This window comes from Sturnus vulgaris, chromosome 18, assembly GCF_052056855.1.
Source record: "Sturnus vulgaris isolate bStuVul1 chromosome 18, bStuVul1.hap1, whole genome shotgun sequence".
NCBI classification, from domain to species: Eukaryota; Metazoa; Chordata; class Aves; order Passeriformes; family Sturnidae; genus Sturnus; species Sturnus vulgaris.
In genome coordinates this window covers 12,684,374-12,711,987 of record NC_142260.1, presented here as the reverse complement: position 1 = coordinate 12,711,987, position 27,614 = coordinate 12,684,374, and the positions used below count along the sequence as shown (strand labels likewise).

The 27,614-nt window shown below is 35.6% G+C and overlaps 2 long non-coding RNA genes across 2 annotated transcripts; both read left to right on the top strand.

Moving 5' to 3' along the window:
• Positions 1–246: 246 nt before the first annotated feature.
• LOC148221759 (uncharacterized) lies at positions 247–7,621 on the top strand. The gene is made up of 4 exons (XR_015807459.1): positions 247–416; positions 647–768; positions 2,367–2,484; positions 3,069–7,621. It is a non-coding gene; the product is annotated as an uncharacterized LOC148221759 (long non-coding RNA).
• Positions 7,622–17,501: 9,880 nt separating this feature from the next.
• LOC148221758 (uncharacterized) lies at positions 17,502–25,930 on the top strand. The gene is made up of 4 exons (XR_015807523.1): positions 17,502–18,049; positions 18,681–19,692; positions 19,782–19,860; positions 22,350–25,930. It is a non-coding gene; the product is annotated as an uncharacterized LOC148221758 (long non-coding RNA).
• The last annotated feature ends 1,684 nt before the right edge of the window (positions 25,931–27,614 follow it).

Below are 27,614 nucleotides of genomic sequence, written 5' to 3'. Positions count from 1 at the left end.
GACTAAGACCTGGCTTTTGGCTTGGCCACAACATCACTGTGCTCTCTTTGCTGCTACTGTACTAGAGGAGTACATTAGAAGAAAAGAAAATTGGCAAAATTGCCATGTAAATCTGTCCCACTGCACATCAGACAAAAGAATGAAGTGGTCAGCCAGGAGGCAGAAGATTTGTGTACTGGCTGTTTTCACTGTGACACAGTGTCCCCTGAAGCTTAAACAGCACAGACTCACTCTCCCCAGCCCCAGTTTAGGAAGGAAGCACTATGCCTGAGGTATTGTGCCTATAAAAACATCTTTAATGTATTTTATTATATAATTAGAGTTGCTATAAAGACTTCTAAGGAAGAATGTAACCAGTTTGATACCAGCTGCTGCATTGGTTTTTTTCAGTTATTTCACACACAGCAGTCTGAAATGTAAGTATTGCCACTTTTGCATTCATGGAAATTTCCTTAGATAAGGACTTGGAAGTAATGGGAAATCGTTGGTGTAAGTGGAGCAATAAAACTTGCCTCTACTAAATGCTTGCTTCCATTTACTTTTCTCAAAGCATTCTTATGAAATCGTTATTGCAAATGGAAAATTCAGATTGTCCTGGTTAAAAGACACAAAGGAGCTGTAGTGGTCTCTGCTTGTATTTTCCCAGGAAATAAAGTGAAGGACAGGTCCAGCTGAGGAACAAAAGACAAATTAAAGTTTATGAACGGCTGTGAAAATAGCTGCTCTCAAAATAGTCTGCTGCAGGTATCTTTCTCTTTTCTTTACCTGGTAAGTTGCTATGTGTTATCAGTGTATTTTTCACAGGCTTTTTTAGATTAATCTAAATGCTTTGAAAAGTTTCTGAGAATTTTTTTTTTTCAAATTTTCACTTGCATGATGAAAAGGGTGAAATTGAAGCTTTCTGATTGGTAATTTTTTCCAGAAATCATTCATAGCTAGAAAAGCATAAGGAAGGAATGAAATCAAGTATCATTGTATCATGTTTTAACTATATTTATTTTGTTTAAAACTTTATACTCTCAACATGTAATAATTTTAAAACAGTCATGGATAATCCCAGCACTATTAAGATCTATATATTTGAGAGAGTTTTTTTTTTTTTTTAAATATTGATACCACATGGTTGTCTATAAATTTAGTTTATAGATGATTTACTTCATAGCTTTATAGGGTATGTTTTCTTTCTTTCTTCCTGCCTATAATATACAAATAAAAGTACATCACTGTAAATCCCCAGTAAGGATGATTTTGTAAAATTTATGAGGGACTTAAAGAAATTTAAAACTCTTCCTGAAGAGGTTTTCCAATTTATTTAAGATTTGTAAAAGTATTTAGAGACAAGGATATGCAATATAGATGTCTTTGTAGTGGGAGACCACAAGGGCTGACTAAAGAAACCTCAATACTTCAGATCTATCTGTGAGGTGATTTAAAATATTAATCATTATTTTACTGATCAAAATTAAGAAAGAGAGATGACCTATTCTCTCAGGTAGGTGGAAATTCTGAAAGACAACTAGAGAATAGTAAAGCTGACACGATACAGAGACTTTGTCCTAATGCTTCCTCCCCTGATTTACTGGGTTTGCTCTGTTTTTGGCTCATGGTATGGCTACACACCTTCTGCAAATAACCCAATACTGAGCTGCACTCTTGAAATTTACTGTTCTGTGTCTCTGTAAGTCTTTGGAGTGATCTCTATTTCACAGTTTGGAATTTACCTGCTTGCAAACGCTAGCTCTGGTTGAGCTAGGAAAGAACTTCTCCCTGAGTTGTCACTACTCGTGTTAGATTCAATAAGGTATGGTGGAATATGGTAAGAGTCCACAGCAGCAAGGAAAATGCTCATGCATAAACTGTCCATTAGACAGCAAGAGAAATGAAAAATAAAACAAACCACTTTTTTTTTTTATATGCTTGGCTGTGTGAATGACTGAATTTTGGTCATCCAAATAAATGTCTAAACAGGTTGTTTCCAAGCTATGATTTGTAAACTGATAGACTGAAGGATGAGTTATGAAGAAAAAGCATTTTAATATGCATAAGTAAATAGCTAAAATCTAGGCCTTTTTCAGGCAGAAGGAAAGTGAATAAATATAGATAATTAATGACATTGATTCATGCACACCACCACACCCTCTTTTTGTAATCAGGTCTCCCTTTAAAATTTGTTTTTATAGCATTATGGAAGAAATATATTTGGTGCTTAAATGGTTATAAAGTTTACAGCCATATAAGTTCTGTCTTAACACTCTGAGCAAGCCAATCAAGATACAGTCTAAGGTATTACTGTCTCTAATGAGCTAAATAAACATGTAGAACTACATAAATGGAATTAGAAAAAACCTTTTTCCTCCTTATTTCAGGACCTACCTACCTCAGGAGTTCAGAAATTTTTCTATACCATGTCAATATTCTTCCAGGAGAAAGTTTTAGCATTCTGGAATATTGAAAGCAATACTTCAGACTCCAATTTGTTCTCTGGTAAGAAGATTAATTTATAAGCTGATTAATTTTCTGGGTTGGTTGTTTTCCTCTGTCTTTGTCATATGTATGACTTGTTAGTAATCATTTTTTCTTTAACCTCTGTACACCAATTCTGATGGTACATGAATTCATTTGTTTGCTTTATGCCCTTCATTTCTAACTCTGATATCTATAGTCTGCTATAGAAGTCGAACCTTAAAAGTACCTGAATGCTTCTAATTTTTTCTGTGTTATGAGTGCTGAGCACTTAGCAGAACAAGGCAATTAGGAAATAAATATCCCTTTCAAACTGTTCCACTAAATTAAGTATCATTAAACAGGGCTTATTTTTTAAACAAATGTCTACATATTCATGGAGGTACCAGTCTATTTACTTTACTTAGAGCAGAAATTAATTTAGTAGCCCTGCAGTATGAATGTTTCTGTATAGATTATTTTTCATTTTGCAAGAAATATACTGTTTCTTATATGGCTGGAAGATGAAAATATCAAACCACTGAGAGCATCTCTCCCATTAGTTTCCTGCAGTGAATCCAAATTAAAACAGCTAACACAGATGTTAGATTTGTTTCCTTTCCTAGTCTAGGTAATGGAATGAAGGAAAGACCTATGTGAACAGACATTATCCATCAAAATAAAAGAACCCCAAACTTCTCTATCCTGCTGAGGCAGGGGGCTCATTTGGTAAGTTGGATCATGCTGCTAGATGTGGAATTTTGTGAAAAGAGGTGGGAATCCCCTTTCTGAGGGACAGAGAAAAAGGAAAACTAATGGCATTACATTACATTCCAGAAATTATTGTCTGGCTTGGTTTTCTTCCTTCTGTGTGCCAGGAAATTCTTAAAGTAATTTTCTGAAGTTAAGTGAACGTACTCATCATGGCTTACTTCTGCCTGTTAAGTCTCTGTGGGAAATATTTAATGAGGAAGTATGTAAATATTTTGACTGGTTGTGCCTTTATTTTTGGAGAGCATTGCAAATGACACTTGAGTGTATCAGGATGACGCTGTGGCAGCAGAGGCATGTAAGAGATTATTATTATTTTTTAATTTTAATTTTATTAATGGATCCAGCAGTAGTGAACCCCCACCTTTATGCAAGCAGACTACAGTAGAGTAACACACACTTAGCACAGGGATATTAAGACTAACAGAACTGTAGCAGAGACATTTTTGTAGTATAATTTAGAACATGAAGAGAGACATATAAGGTCTTCCAATCTGAAGGGATATTTTGTACTTTTATCTTTCCTTCTTGGGGACAAATGTTGGTGTGGAATTCTTTCATAATAGCCAAGAATGGTGACAAAGATGAGATACTTAACAAAGGAGAATGGTATGTATGGCACTGTGGAGATTTTATATAAGATTATTTCAAACACACAAAGAAAAATGTGATTTAAGCAAATTAATATGTGTATTTGCAAAATTATATAGAAATAAATGTAAGTAGTAAAGTAGAAGACAGTAAATGCATGTGAGTATGTTTAAGATTATAAATGTCCACAAGTCATGTCTGATCCATTGGATCTAGAAACTATACAAAATCTAAAAGTATTCTAAGTGTTTCATAATGATAAATATTAGTTTTGAAATCTTAGAACGTAAAATTGAACTTCAGTAGAATGCAATACAATCTTTTCTCAAACACAATCATATCCAATAACCAGGAAAATCATTCCTGAGGAGGTGGTTAGAACTTTCTCATAGCCAGTTGTAGATTTAGACTTAGAATTATGTCTTTTGTTAAACAGGGTATGAATATTTCACCAAGAGAAACATTGTGAATTCCTTAGATATTTTTGAATGTATATATCTTTAAACAATTATATTAGATGCCTGAGTGATAGAAAATGACTCCACTGTGTGCTGTGTTCCACTGGCCTGTTTAGGATTTTGCATGCAGCTAAGAATGTAGCTTATTTTATTCTGAATTTGTCTACAATTGACCTCATATCATTGGCTCACAAGAGTGGGGAGGTGGGGTAGAAGAAAATCACAATGATATAATCTCTCTCTGTTTGCATAACTTTCTGTGATATTGTAATCATTCCATTACCTTTTGGGCTCTAAAATAAATGAATTTAACTTTTAATTTTCCGCAGCTCATAATTTTCTAGAGTTAAGACTCTTTTTCTGAACCCTTCTCAGCTAGTCAGAAACCTTTCTGAATAATGGAGAAATGAATCAGTAGAAGCCTGACTAATGCCAGATGTTGCCATTAAATCATTTCCTACTCCTACTTGATGTTTCCTAGATTTTGCATCCAAGGTCCACGTTAACCCATTTAGAAGACTGCAGTAAGAACATGCGTGTTTCAGCCAAATTCTTTGCATTATTCTTGAACTTTTTATTATTTTCCCCTTTTTATTTATGTTTCAAATAGGAATAAGCAATCCAAATAAAATATTATGCTAAGTAACATGGAAGAGCACTTAAGCAAATGTTTATTTTCCTGTTGACACAAAAGGGATTTCTGTGTACCCTTAAACTGCATGCTTATATATTGTTCTGAATACATAAGAACTGCCAGGCTTTTGAGGTCAACTGATTGGTATTTTTATTGTAACATTTGCATTGTCATATGGCACTAAATTATGAATATAAGAAAATTAAATATAAATTATAGTGATATTTTTACCCCACACCCAGAATATTCATGTGATTCTTATAGTACATTTTTTGAATTGTCTGCATTTAAAACCTTATCCTTATTTAACTTTCTTAAATGTTGAAAGCATTAGTTGTCTGGTAAAATTTTAATGAAGAAGCAGCAACCAGCATTTTTTTCTGCAGCAGACAGTATGTGACATTTTTTCATTTAAAATTCTCCTCATGTGCTATCAGAAAAATTCATTGTATTATTCAGCATGACCTTAGTGAAAGTTCTTTGCATTATTTCTCAAATTTATTGTCTTTCTGTGGTGTTTGTGTAAGCATCTGTACAGTAGCACATGCTCATAAACAAGTCTTTCCTTATTTTGCAAGTTCATATTGAAGTGCTTTTGTTTGCAGAGATGTCATTTTTCATGACTATTTGAATCCTTAAGGTGTTGGAAATTGTGAGTTTAGCCCAGTGCTCAGAGAGGAAGAGGAGAGGCAATTCACTGATAGTGTCTCCTCTGTCTGGAAATGCATTGCCTGTTTGGAAAAGTTGATGATTTATAATTATTTGCTTAAAAGAGTGTATTAAATGCAACTTTTTTTTTTCTTTTTTTTTTTTTTTTTTTTTTTGAATAAAGGAGGAGAATGAAGTTGTAACCAATAATGTTACATTTAGGGAGAAATTTTGGGAGTTTGTGTGTATTTTGTGAAAATACGTCAGGATTTGTTTATAAATACAAGGTTTAAAAGAAATCCTCACATTAAATCGTAAAATGTAAAAAAGAAATACTGAAGTGTCTCACATCAAACATAATTTTTTTCAATATGTGGGTGTCATTTGCAAAATGGCAAAGGTTGATGACTGTATCAGTTCAGAGAATTAATAAAAGTCGACACATACAAATACATATTTAGGACATAAATGGTTCTTTTGCTTCCATTGAATCCCCTTGTTTCCCTTTTCTTGTTTTGTTGGGTCATTTTTTTTTCCTTTTCTCAGTTACATATATAACTCACAAAGCCACTAGACCTACTGAAAAATTTTTAGGACTTAACAACTTCTCAACAATATTTTTATTGCATACTCTGTCTAAATTTCTGAAGTAAGATTTGTTTTCTTCACTGTTTAAGAGGAGAATATGTGATGAAGGATGAGAACTCCTTTTTGTTTTGTTCACTGGAATCATTTCCACAGAAAAGAGTTTTTTGGTAATACTTTGAGAATATTTATAGGTTTTTTTTTTTTTTCAGAAAACATACATTTGATGTGCTAGAGGGGTCTGTTTTGCTGTAAGCTTGTTCTTTATAGACCACCTTTTTCTTTTTCTTCCAAAGGAGAGTACCAAATAATGTTCTGGAATTAATTGTGAAAGAAGAAAAACAATAATATACTTTCTAATATAATTTAGTATGGTTAATTCAGGAACTGCATGACTTGTATTACGTGCTTGTTATTTCTCAAGTTTTGGGAGTTTCTACTAAAACATAGTTTAGCAGTACATTTAGATTTAGGTAGAAAAAAATCTATTCTACATTTTTCCTGAGCCTGCTGATGTGTACAAGCTTACATGACTTTTTCATTGAATAAGGGTTCTGGTGACTTAGTCTTGATGAAACCAATAGTTTTGGTTTTGTGATAATTGTTCCCTGTCTGTAAATGTGACAACAATGCTACTATTTTGCTGACTTTGAGTGGAGCTGCAGTGTATTAATCTGTGCAGTGACACATAAAATTGGACTTGGGTCTGTTCTAGAGTCCTCTAATATCTGTCCTATAAATCAGGTTATTATAATAACTTTATTAATAATTATGGATCATTAATAATCCTTCTTTTATATCAGGATTTCAGACTAAATAAAATTAAGTTTTTTCGTGAATAGTTCCTGAAAAGTAGTGTAAACCATACATATGTTAAAAGATAAGAATTTGGGAGCAGACTTCTACCAGCATTTTAAAAGATCGTTGCTCTCTTTGTTTTCATGTGTAATCACAAACACTCGAGATAACCGTGCTGGAATTAGGCAAACACTATTTCACCTAAAAGTAGATGCAAATCTACAGTAAAAATAATTGTTCCAAGAGGTGAAATGTAGGAAACTTGGGACGCCTTGGTCATTAATGTGAGGTTCTACACGGGCACATGTGAGATGGGGATGGAAGGAGCAGTTCACTCCTCAACACTGATTTCCAGGCTGAAGGGGAAACCTCCGTGCCAAGTTGTGCTGCCTGAGCTGGAGTAGAAAGGCTGACCTTCAATGTACAAGGAACAATTCTGAAGGAGGAAGGTGCAGACAGTTCAGCAAATGCTGTCTTTGTGTGAGTTTCTCATGTCACAGAAGGTACCTGATCCTGGGGAGGTGAATATGAATACGAAATCTTTTGTGGTCGGCATGCATTTCAACATGGTCTAAGAAAAATGGTTCATTTTCTCTTACTTGTGGACATATCAAGCAAGCACCCTGAAGTTCACATATACTCAAGTTAAATGCAAATATGGTTTCCTTTTGATTACAGTAGGAATAGTGTTTTGTTGGAGTTTATTATTTTATAAAGCACCAACGTTGCATTTGTTTGTGATTTTCATAATAAAGTCTTGCTACGAGTGATTTGATAGACATGGGAAGAATATTCAATTGCATCAATCTCTTTTCTAAATAAAAATTTCAGTTTTCTTAATGAAAACAGAAGCTTTTTGGCTTTCTTCAATCATTGCTGCAGAACACAGATCTTCTATCTACCCATTAACTGGAATTTCTGAGGTAGACTGAATAACACTGTCTTGCTATTGGGAGGTAAATATAGCTAAGAGGAATGTTCTAGAATTGAAAGCAGAGGGTGAAGATCTATAAATCTTAAGGAATAATTAGTGATTGTCTCTGAGAGGATTGTGTAAGCAGCAATAAAGCCAGATGGCAGTGTCTTCTCTATTGCCTCAGAACTGTTTTAGGCTATTTTGGGATAAGCTACAGGTAGTATATACCAATAATATTTCTGTTGAAATATTTTTCATTTACAGAGAGAGAATTCTCCGCAGTCCTTGGAGTTTTTCATATTATACTTAGTTATAGTAACAGTTAAAAATGTCAATTCTGTATTTGTCTAAGTCCATGTTGCTCTTAAAAGAGATTGAAAAACTCTTTTATTACATTATTAATCCCTGGGTAGCTACTAAACACATTAGGTCAAACCACTTCTTATGCTTTTCTTTGCTAAGATAAATAGATTTAAATTCTGGAACCTGTCTCTAACGTGTGTTTACCAATCTTATAATTGCCACTGTGACTCTTTTCCAAGACTCCTATTATTCCTCAGCAGCCTTCTTTAATTGAAATACTAAGGAAGAAGATGATTTTTTAATTGTATTCCTATAGCTGTCGTCAGATATTAGCTTCCTCCCTTATTCAGAGTTCTAGTTTAGGCATTTTTGGCTTTTATTTGTGGGTTTAATCACAGTTGCATATTATGGTAAAGGATATTAATGAATGATTATCCAAAACTTTTTCTGCTGTTACATCCTGTAGTTGATTTAAATTGTCCAGCTGTATCTAAACTTTGCCTTCCCCTTGAACCTGATTAAACCCCAAGACTGCTCTTCACTGGTCCTCTTTATTAACTGTTTCCTGAAGCTTTGATTCACCTTTGAGTTTTATTACACCTGAATTTTTATTTTTTACTCCCCCCAAGTCACCAATATAATTACTGAAGAGTGCATACACAAGAATGGAATTTTACAAATGTGTGCCCATTAAGCAGCAGGTGTGCTTTAAGATTTGAGGCCTCTCCACTTAGACACAATGTTTAAAATAAATGCTGTTGTCTTTTATTGTAGTAAATAATAATGATGAAATTATTGGAGAAGAGTCTCTAACAAATATCAGTCAAGAGCCATTTCCATGAACTCTTAGTAACAGGAAGTAATTATACTATTATTTAATTGTTCTCCTTTTATCCATGATCAGCGTCCTGTTTACAGCCTGATAGACATATTATTCAATCCTTCTTGTTTGCCCTTTAGATCTTCACAATTATCTTTTCCCTACATTAAATCTTTTAATACTTTGTTGTCCCATCTAGTGTGTGATGTAACACATGTACCACCAAGATAACTTCTTTATTTACAGGTATTCTCTGAAAATGTTAGTACAATAAAAGAAAGGGTAATAATTCCAAATGGTGTATGTTTTTATAACAATATACACATTTTTACTACCTTTCTAAAATTTCTGAAAATAATGTTAAGTTAAAGAATTACTGAGCTTTCAGCAGTTCCTTTTACTTTTTGCAATTAGTGTTTGAGAGCAATATAATACTGGTTTAATCCATCCCTGTCCTTCTGCCATGCCTTTCATCTCTCCAGTTCAGTAGCTTTCAAGCTTCCACTGCAAAAGTTTTGCACTTTCCTTCAAAGTATTTGCTCTGTTTATCTTTAACTGGTACTCTAACAGGCAGACCAGTACACCTGAATTCAGAGTATACTTATTTCCAGCTTTCTGTAGAATCCTAAACCAGATATATTTCCATGTATATGTCAATATTTCCCCCCCCCTTTTTTTTTAGCATTTGCTGCATAATCTTGGAATGAAGCATGCAGTATACCACAAGACTCTTACAATTACTGTATTTTCACACAATTTTTGCCATAGGACTACTTCAGCAGTTGTTTACTTTGATGATTTTTTTAACAGTACAGAAATTTAGGGACTGTATTACTGAAAAAAAAGAACTGAATTAATAGCTGCTTTGAAAAGGTGTTTTATAATAGTGCATTACCGTGTGCTATTTGTTTTCAGAGGGCTACTCCAAATCCTGCTGAAACATAAAATGGGAGAGGGAGGAACATGGTAGAACATGGAACTTACCCTAACTATCATTACATTTTCTTTTGGCACATTGGTTTTAGCCCTGCTGTTGTTATTTCTAGCTCTGTTTCTTGATCTCACAAGTGTCCTTTTCACAAACTTATCTGTCTTATCTCCTTTTTATTATAAGCTATAAAAGTCCGCAGGATTTTTAAAAACAGCAGCATCTAATTCTCCAAAATTCTCTTCCATCAGACGTCATAAAAAAATGAAATCTCACAGAAGTTTTAATTGTGCCAAAGACTGCACAGTTCCCGACTCCTCTCTGTATGTCCTTTAACAAAAGCTAATTAATTGCCATTTGTGCTCAAATTTAACTTTCTGTCTTCTCGTATGTGTAAAACTGTGAGGCAGTGGCCATTTACACGTTTTGTTCTTCTCTGCTCTCACTCCTCCCTCACTGGAGGTACCAGCTGATTTCTGCAGTGATACTTGAGGGAAATATCACTTCCATGTTACATTCCTGGAAAAGGTCCAAGTGCTTGTTCATTAAAACAAACAAAAGCACTGTGTAATCTGAAGATTATTCTGCAACTGCTGACAGATCAGTATATGCAATTTTATTTAGTGCAAAATAAGTTAAATCAGTGTTTCTTGAATTGAGGATTTACCTACTTTGGACATCCTAATACACATAGCACAAATTGAACAGACTATTTTGTAGTAATATATTGCTTCCCTTCAAACGCTTTAGATAAATGGAAACAATTATTTTGTTCTTTACTGGAAAAGCAAATTAAATGCTAATTAACATTCTACTTCTGTTTTATCTGTCAGGCTGTTTTATCTGTCAGGCTGTTGATGACAGAATATCCAATGTTCCTTTGATTTTCAACCTGTTGACAAGTGAGAAACATGGCTTTTCATTTTGCTTACTCATTTGCTCTTGAAAAAGAGTGTGGGGGTTAATTATATTAGAAGCAGAAAAGCCTTTCCCATAAGACTTCAATTTAATAAAGAGACAATTATTTTGTAACACATGCATGTGAATGTAAATGGTGTATCCCATATTTCCACCTTGGCTTTGTGTAACACACCTAGAAGAGTTCCAAATTTATTTTTGTTTTGTATGTTTGATGTTAAAAATTGGTTTAGATGCTTTAATTGTATAGCATGGAAGTCCTGCTTCAGGTATCTAAATGGAGAGAATTGTTTCACAACACTAAAGAAAGGGTTTCACAGCTTTTTATTTCTGCTGAAACTTTGTCTGATGTTGTAATTTTCATTTGTCTTGATTTTAATTGCACTGTGTTTCTTCCCCTTTTCTTCCTACTGTTCATTATGATCCTGTGTAAGTGTTCAACAACTTATGCAATTAATACTATAAAATAAACATCAGCAAGTTCAGATGCTCTTTATGCTTAAAAGGTTAGTGATGAGTTAACTGTGGCAGTTGTCTAGTTGCAGCAATACAGAAAACACTATTCTCTATAATAAGCTCTATTCCTTTTCTTCCATTTAAATAAACCTTTCTCCTGACCACTTCTGGAACAAAACAACAGCAAAAAAGATCTGGGGACACAAAAAAGGATGCCAACAGAGTTAGAAATACAGAATGTATGAAGAAATGTATTCTGGGATAGGAATTCCTGACAATTTTTGAGCAGGTTGGATGTAAATTTGTAAAAGGCCAGTATGGGATAAAAAAGGGAAATGAAGTGTAACTCTGATGGTTGTACTATAATAGAGAGATCCAAGTAGTTGTAGGTGAGAGCAGAGGAGACAGAGTAGGTTAGGCAATGAAATGCTACCTAGGGATGTATCTGGAAGTAGAATTGGTAGAACTGACCTCTGCAGTAGCCAGGTAACTATCTAATAAGACTGAGAAATCATCTTGTGATTTGTTGTAATTATGAACCTAAAAAAAATAAATTCAAGATGAGACTGATTTCTTTATGAGTTGTCCAGTTAACTGAGAAGTTAGTGACAGTGCAAATCTTGAACTAAAATACCCCCTTGTTACAAGCAAAGTTATTGAAGGGTTTCCTTAAGAAAAAAGAGATAAAGGGAAAATTAGTTACCTGCCTATAGGTAAAGAATAAATGCTTTAAGGAACTGTAATTTTGTTAGACTGCACTGACCTCATGCCCCTCAAAAATAATTAATGTATCATGGAGGTTCGTAATTGCTAAATAAGTTGGAGAAAGTTTCTAATCCTGAAGTGTTTCTAGATAATGAATCCGATGTTGTGTATATGTTTTATTAAGAATCAGGACATGTCTGGCTCAGACATTTGAGCCAAGAACACAAACAAAACCACCCTGCATTCCCAGGGCACAGTGACTAATACTTCCAGTGAGATCTCAGCATTCCCTTTATGGATCACGTGTTAATGTACACTGACATTCCAACTTGCAGAACTGAAAATTAATATCAATAGAGTGGGCTAAATAAAGTCTTACTCTGGAGCAGCAAATACTTTTGGGATAAAGGACAAGGATTTAAAAACCTTTCTGCTCATGTTGAGTCAAAGTCTTTGATGCTAAAAATAAGAGTTTAAAAGCCTACACAAGATTGCAGATTGTTTATACCTGTATGGATATGCTGAAGTGAAATGGATCACCATGCTGGGGTAGCTGAATTACAAAAATGGACCCATAAACTAGATGGTGGACAGCGAGTTTATTATAATTTTTTCTCATATATGAGACTTTGTCTATAGTGTGCTCTTGTGTAGCATCTCTCTTAATCATCCATTATATTCTACATTTCCAAGTTTCTATAGATTAGATGATTGCAGCATGTCTAAGTAGGTTGAATGCCATTACTGACTTCCATCTTTTCATTTGAACACTATTCTAAAATTTTATTACAGTAGTACAGAGACTCGCCTTCTTTATTTCTCTTCTACCTGTTTCACCCTCGCTATTTCCCTTGACACCTTCCTATGTGTATAAATTACATGATCAGACTAGAATTTTATATTTCCTTTGAAGGTGTAGAGGAGCTCTATAGTGAGGTTTTCTGTTTTCATTCATGGGGAATGGCTCCTTTATCAATTCCCAAATCCAATTCTCTTTGAAATAAGCTTCTCTCCCTCTGTCTGGAATATCACAATCTCTAGCCACATGTTTGCTCTTATTCTGTTGAAGATATATACATCTTCTCCAGATGCTGGCTTGGATTTTCATGTGTTCAATAAATATGTTCCAATATTTTTCTGTTAAGGACTTTAACTTCTTTCAGTGCTCCTTGTTTCTTTCATTCTTCTATTTATCTCAAGTTAGTGGAATTCTCCCTCCTAATTACATTTTCAAGGAAAGTGTAGTATTATTCTGAATCGTTGTCACTCTGCAGTTATGCTTGTTATTGTATGCTTTTTTCCTTAAATTTCTCTGAAATTATTGTTGAGATGCAAGTGGATCACTGATCTGTTTATTACTGATATATTTTCTTTTAGTTCTTGATGTTCCTAAACATATTCTTCATAAATCCACACACGGTAACATTCCAAGCCCTGATATGTCAGATGGCTACTGTTACATTGCATATCTTAATGTAAGATTATGTAAATCAGAGGTAAAGGGTTTTCCCTTTAATAGAAAACTGGGATTTATAACTTCTGTAAATATAAGAGAACTAAAAATTCTAAAAACTAAAAACATTCTAAAAATGTTTGCTGTTTGTATATAGTAGTAGTTTAGTTTTAAGCAGTTGTTTTGGATGTTTCATTTGAATTACTGCCTGTGGTGGTGCTTCCCCCCTCCAGGCCACAATATGGTCTGAGAAATACTTGTTAGGCTTCAGCCTTGAGGAACAGCACATGAGCTGAGCTCCTCTGGAGCTTTTGGAAACACTCTCTGTTCCCAGGACTAAAGTTGTTTAACAAGTTCCTGCTTTTTTTTTAACAAAGATGTTTGGAAACTGATTTTTCTTGCCTGAGAAACCCATGTGGAATAATATTTTTGATATCAAACTTTCAAAGAAAGTTATCAACTCAAATTGTTCCAGGTTGGAGTAATGTTATGACTAAAGCCCACTGTCCCGTGGCACTGTAAGCTGCAGTCCTAACAGGGACCCTCTGAGCACCTGTCAGAGGCAGCAAACTCCAACTTCTGCTGTAGCAGGAGAACCACTGACCAAGGAGGATGACAGATTCTGGGCTGATACCCCCAGTCCTCGAGGATCAACCCTTCTCCTGCTGAGAGGATGTAAAGGCATCTAGTGTGAGTACTTCACTGAATTTGAGAAGAATTTTTCACAGGCATATATCGTGTACATACTCTTTAGATCTGTGTGCATGCAACTGTGAATATGCTTTAGCAAAGGCACTCTGGATGTTGCTCCTCCACATGCTCTTCATGACTGGAACATGGCTATCCATGGCTACAGGCCATTCAGAAGAGACAGGAGAGGAAGGAGAGGTGGAGAGATTGCCCTCTACATCAAGCCAGGGATTAAGCCTGAAAAGCTGTCTCTGAAGAGCAGCCATGAGCCAGAAGAAAGCCTGTGGGTAGAAATCAGAGACAGAGGCAGCAAAGGCAACTTTGTGTTTGGGGTCTACTACATGAGCCTGGCCAAGGGTAGCCTGTTGATGAAACCTTCCTGTACCAGGTGCCAGAAGCATCCTGCTGGCAGGCCTGTGCCCTGCTGGGGGACAGCAGCCCCCAGCATCTCCAGGAAAAGCAGAATGGCAAGCTGTAGGTAATCCAGGAGACTTCTGGGAGGTGTGGGGGATAACTTCTTAAGCCAGATGATGGCTCTAACAGAGAGAATACAACGCTAGATGGGATGGTCACCAACATAAGTGAGATAATCAGGGATGTGACTGACTTGAAGTGATCATGGATTGGTGGAGTTTGCAGTCTTGAGGAATACAGGTCAGGTAGGGTGTAAAGGCAGGCTCCTGAAATTTAGGAAGGCAGACTTCCAGCTCTTCAGGGAGATTGTCAGTGGGATCCTCTGGCCCTGGGACAAGGGAGCTGAACAGAGCTGGCAGGTCTTTAAAGAATTCTTCTGTAGAATGCAAGAGCTAGCAATTCCCAGGAACAAGAAATTGGACAAACATGGCAAGAAGGTGTGGTTGAGTAGGGAGATGCTGGTGAAACTAAAGGGCAAGAAGCAAATGCACAAGCAGTGGAAACTAAGGCAGTTGATCTGGGAAGAGTACAGAGAAGTGTGATTGTCTAGGGAGGGGGTGAGGAAGGCCTAAGGCAAAACTGGAACTGAAGGTGCAAGGGATGGAAAGAGTAACAGGAAGTTTATTAGAAAAGAAGGGTCAGAGAAGATGAGCCCCCTCTGATAAACAGTGCTGGTGAAGAGGTAACAATGGATGTGCAAAAGACTGAGGTACTTAACTTTCTTACATCAGTCTTCAATGGCAACCTCTCTTCCCACACTCCTGAGTGGATGGAGACTGGGAGAGTAAAATCCCTCCCACTGTGAGTGAAGATCAGGACCATGATCACCTAAGGAACCTGAATGTGCACAAGTTTCTGGGAAACAGTGAGGTGAATCCCAGGGTCCTGAAGGAATTTACTATTGTAGTTGCCAAGCCACCCTCTATAATATTTGAAAAGTTATGGTGATCAGGGGAAGCCTTCACACAGAAAATGTTTTGGGTTTATTCTGGTTTTAGATTGATTATTTTTAGTGTGCTTTTTCTCTGTGTGCTTTAACCATCTAGAAGTAGTAGACTAAACCTGGACAACAAACTTTTTATGCTTTCAATTTTATATTAAATCTGCTTTGGTGAGATCTTTGGCAGTGTTTCTTTAAGCAACCTTAGAACATTCTTTTGCAACACAGCCCATGTCTGGATATGTTTGGAGGAGATGTGTTTTTCTGCAATGCTTTTTGACTACAGAACCGTAAACATTTTAGGCAAAATGTGCAGGGAGGTGTTAAGATATTTTATATGCAAAGGAGTGTCCGTTTGTTTTGTATACTATACACTAGAGACACCTCCTGCTTTGTCAGGTTTCACTGTTTGCATGAAAAATGAAAAATGACTGAATTATGGCACGTGTATGATGACTGATGGTGGCTGGTGAGAAACAGAATTTGGCAGGTTTTTGATTTTTCATCTGCCTGGATTTGAAGATGTGAATATGCAGGTGATAGCAACTGATGTTGCATTGCAACATTTTCCCCACTGGCACTGGCCTTTTGGGCCAGTGTTAATGTAGCTGACAAACTTGTAATAGAGCCCTTTTGCAGCCAAATAATAACAACGGGCAAGTTTATTAATCTGGGAAAACTACTGCATCAAAAGTGCAGTGAAAATTTATACCAATCCTTTATATGGCCCCAAACCTGACAGATTTGGTCATTCACTTCTATTTGCATTTCACTTATGATTGGTATCTGTTGTCTTTAAACAACTGAAATAGGTACTCTTGTGAATAGCCTACAGGATATGGTAGTTAACTAACAGGTTTTTCTTTATTTTTAACTTCTCAGTCTCTGAGGTTTTCTTCATAACATTTTTTTTTTAGATCCATAATGCATTCTGTCTCTTCTGTGTTGTTTTTTTTTTTAATTAACTAAAGAAAAATTGTTACAAGAACTTCAGAATAAATACAAAAGGAAATGTACGTATTTATTTCGTGCACATTCTCCTTTAAGTGCACTGTTGGAGAGGAAGGGGCCTTCTCCCTCGTTCCTCTCCCTCTGTTCTCACACATCCTCTCAACAAGGAATTCCAATAGATACATCTTTTCCAAATATATTGTGTTTGCAGCAACAAAGAGAAACAAAGCATGACTCACTGACCAATTAGTGGGTGAAATGGCCCAAGGGTATGTCGTGGGCCAGTTACCTGCCTAGGAAGCTTCACAGGTAACCTTTTAAAAGAATTGCTTGGAAGTGCAGACACAAATCTCATTTATTATGGAAAATCTCGGGTTTTTTTTTTGGTTGTTTTTTTTTTTTTTTTTTTTTTTTTTCCTTCCTGAAGTATTATCTTACTTTACTTGTATCCAGTTAGAGCAGTGTGTTTTGAGCTACATGTACTTTTTTCCAACAGCTATTAAAAATAAATCTTGTAAACCTGTTTCGGATTTCAGTGCCAGCAGCTTAAATCAGTTTGTGCCAGTTAAAGGTGATAGACTTCCTTCTTTTCTCACTTCTGTCAATTTTAGGGAAGAAATGCCTGTTTGTCCCATTTCCCCCTCTTACATGGGTATAAGTTTAAAATAACTATGCTGAGGGAAATGGGATTGTTAAAAACTAAAGGTTTCCTTGCACGTGTGCTCTTTCTTTATAAATAGGTTATAGAAGGAGAGGCAGCTGTGATAATGGAACCAAAGTGTGCTCTGACTGATCAAAACCACTATGTGTACTGGCAAATTACCTTAATTTTTAAGCGAAGTAGAAAAAAAAATCCACAATTTCTTATTAAAAAAAGCATTAGTTGCAGTCAACAGAATTTTATAATTTTGTAGATGTTTCATTATGTACCTAATTCTAAGAAATCAAGATGAAGCAACTTTCTTTGTGGATTTGTCTATTTACATGTTTGTTTCTTACAAAATGTTTTATTAAAGAGACATTTTGGCACAAAAGTGTAAAAGAGTTTTAAATACACCATACTCAGTTGAAATTTTACATATTTCCTTCTTTGTAACTTTTTGTTTCAAGAAACTGACTTGAATTTTTTCTCTTTGCAGCGAGACTATTTGTAAGTACCTTGGACTCAATAGTAAACTAAAAGCAGGTTATATGTCTCTATTTGTTTACATATTTGCAATTTGAAAAGCTGTGTTGGGTTCTCATGTCATGTAATAAAAGATCTCTTTTTTTATCTAGCTACCTACCCTGAATGTCATTTAACCATCTCAGCATTCACTGACGTGTCCTATGGAAAGGAGGAAACATTAACTAATGTGTCTAGAGCTCAGATGCTCTTATTTTCATTCTTGAAGGAGTTCATAATAGCAAACTCATGTACTTGTCAAAGCTCTCAAGGGTGTATAAAGTGATATTTGTGTTGCTCTTTGTAGCCTGTGCAGTGGAATTACTTCTCTGGGTTACATCAGGACTTACACTGTGCTCCTATGGACATTATCTTCCTTTTCCCCAACAAAGGTCGGCTGATCCAGTGTGTGTGTTCTGTGGGATGCTGTCTGGGGAGGAGCAGCAGATTTCATCAATTTAAGGTGGTTTATTTTATTTAAACTTCTGACTTTTTTTTTATTCTTTCTTTTTAAATTTTTTTTGAGTGGTTATCCACAAGAATGAAACTATTCATTACTATGGAGAAGCTTTGGAAGCTTTTGGATCTGTTTGTGGGGGAAAAGCAAATGTTCAGTTTGAGAAGAGAATAACTGAGAGGTGAATGTGATTGAATCAGGAATTTTGTGGGAATCTATTTGAAGAACAAGATTATCCAAAAAAAAGAAAAGCAAAAAAGATTTGGACAATGGGAAATAAAATACTTTTTAATACAGATGGTGTCTATTTAGCCAGAATTATAGTTTAGAGTAGTAGTGACTGGACTGCTATGTCAAAATAATGTTTTTCTTTGCTCTCCTGGATTTCTTGAAATTTCTTCTGCTTTTTTTAATATTAGAACTCTACTTTAATGGGAGTTCAAAGCCTCTAATTTTCCTGGGTGGAATGTAGTCTACAAAGTCAAAAAGGTCTGCTATGGATTGAAGCTACAAAGTAATTTATACTAATAAACTTAGGAATTTCTCAGTAAGCTTGGAAATATTATAATCCTCCAATTTTTTCAAAACATTTACCTAAGCTTTGACACTCCTTTTTCTTTTCTATTTTTTTTTGCAGTTGTCAAAGAAGGTTTGTTATTTTCTTCCTTATCACTTGTGAGCAAATGCTTTGTATTTCCATCATCAGCACGGGAAAATGGTACCATTTTTGACAACAAGCAACAATGGAAGAGATAGAAGAATAAAGTTTTTCCTTTGGTGACATGAGGAGGCAGGTGACCAAGCAGATCTCTCTCTATAATAGTATGTAACCTCAAATGAGGTCCAGAGATGATATGAGCCTTCCACCAAGTGTGTTACCTCCTTCTCAAAGCATGAGCCCTGACAACCCTGCTGGATATGTTAAAAATGTACACATTCAGATTCATACAAAGTGTTGGGTTTTTTAGTCTTACCTGTAATAATAGATTTCAAAATTATATAGTGTGCAACCTGCTCAAACCAGAGACCTGGTTCTCTGTCAACATGTAGCTGTTCCCCAGGGCTTAGTGTAACTGTGGACTCAAGCAGCTCTAGTAACAAAGGGTCTCATCTGCTTGAATTCCTTACACAAAACCAATACCAACAGAGCAATCTATTTAAACAAAGGAAAACAGAGTGGAATCATTCCTCTTTTTCCAAACCATTTAGTTGCATATAAATAAGCAGCTTATTCAAGATTTCTGAATTTGTTATTCTTAGCAATGGTCTGTACTCTGTGCCAGGTAATAGATCCATTTAAATAGCATTGTGTTATTTTCTTATAATAGCTCTTTCTGCCACAATACTCCCCCCACCCCCTCAGCCTCACAGACAGTGATTTGATGCTCCTTAATATAGGGAAGTTTGTGTTACAATGCTTTATCCAGCTTCCATTCATTTTTAGAACACTATCATAATTTTTGTCTGCTTTAATAATAATGTGATCTGCATCTTTAAAACATGCTAGCATCTGTCTATTTATATCAGTCTAAAGCAGTGTTTCAAGGAATTGTAAAGATGATGTGCTTCATATTCTCTCCACTACAGTGTCTCATGGGAGAGGAGACTGCATGGAGCTGGACAAAAGTCAGGCTCCACAGCTTTGCAAGGTGAAAGCCTGGGGGATGAACACTCTGTTGGGGTGTCCCAAAGAAATGTTCTCATAACTACCTAACTTGAATTCTGAATTTCTTGGCAGTTCCTACCTATCATTGCCCAGATAAGCAAATAAGCAACTCAAAAATTACCTGTGGACATTAACATAACTGAAATTGAGTGTAAGTAAATTTAAAATATGTACCATGTGCAAAATTTGATATAAGAACCTTATATTTGAATGGAAAATAATGCTTGGTATATTTTTGATGCCACTAATCCTATTTACAACATTCAGACCATGTCTGTACTTGGATGCTCTACCTAAAGCATATTGCTGTTCCCAGAGAAGCTCTCTGCTTAAACTATTAACACCCTAAAGCATTTCCAGTTCAGCAAGCATCCCAGAAAGACAAAGGCCAACAAGGAACTGCAAAGATGCAGCTTTTCTTTCCCCTAGGAGTGTGACCCCGCTGAGAGCCTTCTCTGGGTGTGTGCCAGTGCCATCTAGTGAGCCCTGCCCCAACCAAAACCCAGCACGTTTCCTTCCATCACCCTTCCATCCATCCTCTCTTCCTCCCTTTGGAAACTTCACTACTGTGTGTTTCTTGTATTCTCTAGGTACTATCTTAAAAACGCTTGCCCATGAGCATTATTTGTGTTTTTTAGGGTTCTAACAGGAGGTGGAGATTTGTACTGTTTTAAAGCTAGTTTTGGCCCTTTGTCTTTGAAGAAGAGAGTGTTGGTTTTGGCTCACCTTGGTCAGATTTGCTCTTATATTTATTTTTGAAGAGAGAGATGTAGAGATACAGAGATATATAGGGAGATATAGTTTTGTCAAAAGGTGCTCTCTCCCCAAAAGCTAAGCAAATGCACATTTTAAAAAAACATCTGTTTTTGAACTATGTTTCTTCCCTCATTCAAACTGAGAAAAAAAAAATGCTTGAGTGAAATGAGTAATGGGTAAAAATGTCATGAATCCATACAGAACATAAAAAACTTTTCAGAAAAAGTTGAGATCAATGCATAGAAACATACAATCTCCAGGTTTATCAAAGGGCAGAATGGCTGCCACAAATAAATTGTTCCACACACGTGGTGTGTTCCCTTAAAAAATGGAACTACTATTATATAAATAGGAAGAAGTATTTACAGGATACAGTACTTCTTGTTACTCAACAGGAAAAGAAAAAAATTCTTTGCTATGATATTATGAACAACTGAATGATGATTTTGAAGTTTTCAGTTTACCTCCACATATATTGGATATTTTCTGCAATCAGAGGGTTGCAGTAAAGATCAATATTAATCATAAAAATAGATTCTAAATTTTCTCACTAGATAGCTGGAAATCATACTGGGAAACCCAAGAGTTTTTGGTCAGGCTGTTATTCATTCCTGTTACCTGTCAGTACTGGGCTCATATGAACAAATGCACACAGGCAGAATGCTAACTTTATTATAGCAATATATATTTTCTCAAAAGTCTCTATATTTCAGGAGTATTTTGGCTTCTTGACATGTATTTGTAACACAGAAAATGTTTCAGTAGTTAATGGATCAGTTTCTTTTATACTAGACTGAAATTCTAAAAAAAGTGGTGCCCAGTTTGTGAGAATTATGGGTATGAAAAATATCACATATTTTATGATGCCTCATGACAAATGCTAAAGTAAAGTGACAATTTGTTTTTTGGGGTTTTTTTATGCTGGTGGCTAAAATAGAGGAACATATGTGCTATTCTTGAGATTGCCACTTAACTCTAAGGAAGCCTGAAACAATTTAAAGATGTTATTGTGAAGTGACTGTTTGCTAATGAGGGACATCATCGGAGAGTTATAAATGTTTATGTATATATATATATATATATATATATAATACTTTTATAGCTATACTGAAATTGAACTAACTAGGAGAATTTTATATAATTTGAATCTACTGATAACTGTACAAAAACTTATGTGGCAAATTTCACAGCAAAGAAACCTTTTCCTGGAGATTAAACCCAGCCAAGTGGCATTTAAGAGCCAACTATGAACTAGATGTGCCTCTCTACCAGGTTACAGAAGTAAGACTGTGGGCCTCTGAAGTTTTCAGATGTTTGTCTTACTTTTCCATGGTGAAATTTAATTGATTTTCCCCCCTGCTTTAGAGAGTTTGTAATTGAGGTCTAACTCTAGGTAAGGGTTTCCTGCAGTCCAGGCCCAGCCAGTTTATGTGGCTGCTTCTCCAATATCGCTGGCGTGGATTTCTAAGAGTCTCCTCATTTAATAGTTGGAACAAAGCATTGGAGAAAATCTTTAATAAAATAGCATAGACATACTGTTAATCGAATCTTCATCTCTGAGATGAAGAGTCCCCTCAGAGCTAAGGGGACTTGTATCAAAATGCCAGGGATAAATGATTGCTCTTCTCCTTAGCTTCAGGTTTTCCTTTCCTGCATTGAAGTACAGGAGAGCCACATCTTAAACTGATGTGTATTTTGCACCATCTACAGAGCCTGTGAAAGAAACTACAGTACAAAGGACATTCCCCAAGTCCTGGACCTATCCCACAGCTTTCACCTCTTAATGTTTATTGATTGCTTTGTTCTACTAACTCTACCCCTTTCAGTTGTGATTTTCAGATTAGCCTTAGGATTTGATGGAGTGTAATCATATTTTCTTGGCAGATGCTGTGTGGTGTAGCAGGAGCTGGGTAACACAGGGACTAAGCTGAGGGCTGCATTGCTCGAGGGAATCTGTCAAAGAAATGTCTCATGTATCCTGAATTCTACCCGGAGGAACAAGTGAGGTTTTCCCATCATCCACTGTACTCTTACCAGTGCATATATTTGAGGACTGAAAAAGCCCTTAATTTAACAGAGATAACCTGTCTGTTCTCCAGACATAATTGGATATAATAACAGTGCTATGAAAATTTTCTCACTGTGTCAACTCTGCTTCACCAGATAGATCAACCCTTAGTGCAACTATGGTCATTGAAATTATTTTTTTAATCAAGTAATTTTTAGCAGCAAAGATACTTTTCCCATTGTGATGCAAACAGCAGATGTATTAATAATTTGCTAAAGAAGAAAAAATTTAATTTCATTTCAATAGCATCATATGTTCCTTTATAAAATGCTACCTCTGGTGATATGACCTCAAAACAACAGTACCAGAGACAGACAACTAGCAGGGCAGTTTAGTCTTCAGATTATTGTAATGTTTTTATTTTTCTGATTTTTTTCTTTTATTTTCCTTAATTTTTGTTCCACTGTTGGCAAAAATTCAATGACGATTATGTCACAAGGATCCAACCACCAAGAGAAGTCAGCAAGCCCCTGTGAGCCCATGAGAGCTGGGCTTCAGGAAACAGTGCCACCAGCAGCACTTCACTCACATTCCCTGCCTACATGGAAGCCAACGTTCTGTTGGTGACTCGTGTGAATTTCAAAGGAGACTTCAGATTTCTCTAGTTGAAGTTCAATTGCACATGTAAACATGTTGAGAGCAACAAAATTGTGTCGGAAATAATTTCTTGTGAATGAGTTGTATGGTCTGGTACTTCATCACTTCCAAAATTCCAGGAATTAAATCACTTATGGTTGTAGAAATATTTGTCCCTTGATTCAAGGTGCTGGTGGATTACTTGATGAAAACACATTAAACTATGTCACAATACATCTGAAATACTCTCTAAGTAACCTCTTTATTTGTTTTAATAAACTGGGTTTATCTCATATCTTAGTTTATGCAAATTTTTTATATGTAGGCAAAGAGATATGTATTTACTAATATTGCACACAGCACATGTCCTACAATGTTGAATTAAAATTAATTAATTACTATACTGAGTCACTTCTTTAATGAACTCTGCTCCTCCTATGCCTGAGAGCTGGAAGATAACGTAATAATTACTCTAATTTTCTTTCAGTAATTCTCAAGTTCTTAGGTTTAAAAAGCAAAGATTGTCACCTTTGAACTTATATGCATTCAACTAATAATAGTGAAGATCAAATAGTCTGTCACAGTATTAATCTTTGTCATCCTTTGAAGTCAAGGGAATAGAAAATACTTATATTTTAAAGGCAAAGAAGAAAAATGTTGAGCTCTTTTGAGATTATAAGTTGTTTGGGACATTTAAATTATTAATTTTAAAAAATGGACAAACAGAAACAAAATTAGATGAATGTACATGTTCAAATGGAAAGCTGAACAATGGAATTTTTATTACAAACAAAACCCCACAACCAACTGGACTCTGTCTGGGAGAGACTGTGTCAGAGTCAGATGCTGTCTTTGCTAATTTGAATGCCCCATGTACACTATTAGAGTCAAGAAACTTATGTTTGAACTTACCCTGTTGCTTTGGTTTGCTTGACAACCATATTATTTCAGAGTGATCTTATGGCCGTGCATTTCATAATGTTATGTAGTAGACCTGGATTTGTTGTCTTTGATCCGTCTTTTATGCATTTCAATGGCATTTCCTAGATTTAATTTGAAATAAGTAAGGGAATTTAGGCAGCTCATCTGCTGTAGTTGAGAATATATTTTTTCTATGTGCTTACATCTACTGTTCATGCTGAAGTTCTTGAAGGTACAAACTCCTCTTATAAGGTGCATTTAATGTAGCTTCAGGTTTTATTTCTATTATTGCTGTGATGTTTTATTTCTCTCTATTCCATAAATAGAACAGTTTATTGTTTATTTTCTGATCCTGCTTTTCAATTTGCAAAGTATTTCATGTTTTGAGGCATCATCTGTAGAATGCTTACAGCAAGACCTTATGCAAAAAGCTTACCTTTGTAATTTCAGTGTTTGAATTTAAAAATTTTACAAGGAAGTCTATGTCTAGAATTCTTTAAACATCTAAAAACAATTTTCTGATTATGAAAGGTCATACTTTTTGTCCTCGACAGCCTTTTCAAGTTTTATTTTCCCGTGATATTGCTTTAAGAGACATGCTCTGTGTGTGTGAGAGAGGGAAAGGGAGTATGAGTGTTAGTGTTCTCCTATCACAAAGTAATTGAAGTTTTTTAAATGAGACTTTATTTAAATGGTTAAAGCTTTTTTTGTTTGATCCCCATGTTTGTGGCAAAGCATATTTAAATATTAATGAGAGAAACACACAACTCAATGGTAAGGGGAAAATTTGTGAGCATGAATGATCAGAATTGCTTTTAGTCAGAAAAACATCTGTATCATGCAGCTAAGGACAGCTGAGAACTGAAGCCTTCCTCAAAATTTATGAGTTTAATAGAGTTGAACAGTCAACATCATATTTGCAGAAGATTATAGGTAGTGGAAATGCAGAAGGACATATAAGATATACATATACACATATTATACAATGATATTCATATGTACATAACAGCCAAGAAGCAGGCTGTTAGATAGAATTGACAGGTAGACTTTTCTTCTCTCTTGCCCTGAGTTTACATCTCCATGAACCTGCAATTGCAGTTAGTATTATAATACCAACACTATAGGAGTTTTACATGAGACAAATTAAACTATTGTACAAAAAGGGCAAAAATTGTTGGTGAGCTATGTATGGGTGTTCTAAGTGTCATGGCTTAGCACAAAAATGCAACCACACCAAAAGCAATATTGTGATGGGTTGCATCATTTGATTTTTGTATCTCTTCCACCTGATATGTTTACTGAATTCCTGTCTTGCCTCCCTGAATTTGGAGGCTGAGGCCAATGGACCCTGGCCTGATGGCTGCTGGTAAAGGAATCTGGGCCATGCTTGGCGTCCAAAATATGAAAGGGTCCCCTTGGTTTCCCTTGTCACTCCAGGATGGCTGTGAAGGAACTGAAATCCTCCAGATCCCTGGATGACTCTTGTTATAGGGACATTTATGGAATTGAAAACCACTTCTCTGTGGTTGAACATTTTCTGGGCTGTGGAGTTTTACAGTTTTCTGAAGGAGCTAATCCAAGTGATTATTGAATCCATTGCTCCAGGACCCCCCGAGGCCAGAGCAGCTGCTGGGGATGGAGTGTGGGCTGCACATCTGCAATCTCCTCACTTACGAGTGCAGCACTGTGGTGGTGATGTGTGTCTTACACACAGCTTTTCTCCTCTGCCACTTCCTTCCTAGCACAGACAAAATGCAGCAGCTTTTGGCCATCCAGAGGTCTCTCCAGTCTAAGAAACTGTCAGCTGAGCAGGCTCATGTTCTCCTGGATATCCTTAAAGATGCTTGGTGTGTCTGGTGCAACAGTCTGTGGATGGAAGGGATTTTGTTTCCTGCCCTCTCTTGCCATTATTATTATTATTATTATTATTATTATTATTATTATTACTACTATTGGGTTTTTTTAAATTAAACTCCTGTATTTAGGTCACATACCTATGCTTAATTCTCTTTATCAAAATAAAGATATAATATTTTCTATTAATACGTTTACATATGTATATATCTCTCTATTTTTAATAAATATAAGCAAAATAAAATTTTAAAGGCCTAAATGAATGAATTCCAAATAAAATGTCTTGATTCTTAAAACCCCCCAGTTTTCCAGATCTCCCTGGAAACAGTATTAGAATTTGTTTCTTTTTGAGTTCTAATAGTGTGCATTTCCTTTTCATCCTTCACTTTCACATTGATAATTATTAGGGTTAGCCAGTCACCACTATCAACTTCATATTGGTTTCTTTCCAACAGGAATCCAACCTAGTCTCTGGGGAGTATATAAAATTTCTTGCATTGTGTTTTTGCAAGCAGAAGATGGTGGCCGTTTTAATGCCAAATATTCTGCTTGCTACAAGATAGAAAACAGCAGCACAAATTCGCATACTTTGGTACCTAACTTTAGGTACCCATTCTAAATGCACTGGAGAAAATACAGGATTTTTTGCACAGGATTTGCAACAGTGACAATATAAGTGTTAGAATGGGTACCTGGACACAACTTTTTCCTCATATACACATTATATTAAACAGATGACAAGATGACATTTTGGAGGCACATGGTTAGTGGAAAGGAACAGAAAGGAATAGGGCAAAGTTGTTTGATTATTTCCAATTATTTTAGGGTACTGTTTAATTTTAATTAAAATAAGAAAGACTCTACACTATTTTTGGCAGTATGGAGTCTGTTGATCTTTGGATATATTCTTTTTGGATGAATTTCCACAGTTTCAAGAATCCATAGATTCCATGGGGGAAAGTTCTCTCCCATGATCATTTTATCAAGGCAGCTGAGCTTCTGTTCATTCTGCTGGTAAAACCATGAGACAGTGTCTATTGAAACAGGATGCTAAGTAAGGATCCTGAGCCATCTTAATTTTTTTTTGCACATTAAAATTACTATTGATTCTGAGTCACAGGGATGTGACTCATCCTGAAAGTTAGATATGTCCCCAAGATGTTGCTGCATCAGAGGCTCTTATTGAAATTAGTATTAGGGATGCTTGGTTTTCTGGGGGAGAGAATAGGGTGGGCTGGGGAGGTGATGGGAGCAGTGTTGATTTTGCTTTTTTCCTTTTCTTGTTAACACACAGAGAGGGGACCAGTGAGGGACCAATACTTAGCAGAGAATATTGTTTTTCTTCAGCTATTTGAATACTTAAGCTGACACCTCAGTTAATAAACTAGATGTTCTCTGGTGTGATAATGTGGTTACTAATGCTCACTTCCTGGTTCCACTCTAGAGAGTCTTGGGTAATTCCTGCTGGGAATAATTATGAATATTTCTCTGAAAAATTCGCCCAATATTCATCACTGGTAAAAAAGGGAATAGAATATTAGTTATTACTAGCAGAGGAATTTAAAGCAAATCAGAAAATTAATTTGTGATGCTGGAGAAATCTCTTTGTAAAGTTTTGTGATTTCGTAAATTTAAATTTTGAAAACATTTTGCAATTTTTCTTTGCAATTTAAAAAAAGAATCTTGTAAAACTAGAAATTCCTTGATAGTTCAAAAGCATGGAATATCTT